The following is a 1,480-nucleotide window of genomic DNA, read 5'->3' as shown; positions in this document are numbered from 1 at the left end:
TGGATGTCCAGAAGCAAAAGAACTGTCGGGGTTCCCAAGAGACCCCGACAGTTCCAACTTATTAGTTTAATTGCTCCAGGCGATCCTCCCCGGAGGAGGACGTCGATGATCGTTTGGTGCATCTGAGGAGGACGCCGATGGAACAACATGGTAGTGTATTACTGGAATCATCTCATCTAAATTTAACGGAGCATCTTTGAATGGTCCTTCCACACGCACACACACGATCGAACCTTCCGCACTTCGGGTGGGTAGGTGTTTCAGCAACACCCCCATAATCACCCCCATTGCTAGCAGCAAATGACATCGGCAGCGTCGCACAATCAGGCGGTTTTGTGGGGAATCTTTATAATAAATCTGATCTTTTTGCAAAAAATAAACCCAGCTCGTCTAAGAAGAACCGAAACGAACAACTTATATAGTTTTTTTTTTGAAGAACAACTTATGTAGCTTTAGTGGTGTGCACGGGACACACGGGAAAACCACGTTTTGATTAAGTTCGACAACTCCCGACCCTATCAGGTGCACATTCCGTCCCCATGCCAATGATTTTCCTCACATTCCTGAGCCACAGCCTATAACTTCGGACTCGACGCCTCTCTCCGCCCACCCCATTAATCTCGCCTGCCACCTACGGTTTGGTCCCGCCATACATCACTGTTCCTACGACTCCTCATGTATACGCGATTTTTCAACTGCTAAAACCTGTCCCACGTCAGCATTTTTCCAAATCCCCACACCGGATCAAACGCACACGATACCGGCCACATGCCCGCGCATTGAATCGCCGTCCTCCATATTATACTTGTTTTGTTAGTATATAACATATTTGTAGAGCGGAGATAAAATATACCACTTTGTACCGCAAATCAACCACGAACGAGAGGTGGCGACCACCAAATCCCGCATTTTATATTAAACACTTGTACTTCTTGGTATCTAATTGCCACTGAATCTCAACCCTATTTTGAATCAATATAACATATGCCATACAATGGTCAACACTATTTGTTTCAATTGTATCTAGCAATATTATTCACACAAACGAGTAGGTATGTAAAATAATCAAAATTTATTGTTATAAAATCACATGTCAATCTTTTAAAAATCTGGGATAAAATTAATCATGCAATTGTCTCCTTTTTGTTCAAATTTTAGTTCGAGGCATATTGTAGAATTGATTCAACTTATAACAAATCATAAACAAATGTAAAAATGGTAATAAATTATGGTGTGTGTGTGTGTGTGTGTGTGTGTGTGTGTGTGTGTGTGTGTGTGTGTGCACGACATATATAAATATCTTCATAATGGATTCTACTTCATTAGTTAAACAAATATCCTAATATAGGTTCAGAAAATATGATTGTTAAACTTAGTAATTGTCCAACTGTTCTAGAGTGTACTACATCATTGATGGCGCACATTTCCACACCTGTCTATTTTGCCTCTTATTTGTTAGGGATATAATGTACTCCCTCCG

The 1,480-nt window shown here is 40.9% G+C and overlaps 1 protein-coding gene across 1 annotated transcript in view; it reads right to left on the bottom strand.

Annotated features, from left to right (window-relative positions):
• Positions 1-1,480, bottom strand: part of LOC123173682 (proline-rich protein 4-like) — a 13,570-nt gene that overhangs the window by 9,919 nt on the left and 2,171 nt on the right. The window lies entirely within an intron of this gene.

Source organism: Triticum aestivum, unplaced genomic scaffold, assembly GCF_018294505.1.
Source record: "Triticum aestivum cultivar Chinese Spring unplaced genomic scaffold, IWGSC CS RefSeq v2.1 scaffold133450, whole genome shotgun sequence".
NCBI lineage: Eukaryota > Viridiplantae > Streptophyta > Magnoliopsida > Poales > Poaceae > Triticum > Triticum aestivum.
Note: the sequence above shows the minus strand (reverse complement) of the source record. Positions and strands in the feature narration are given on the sequence as shown.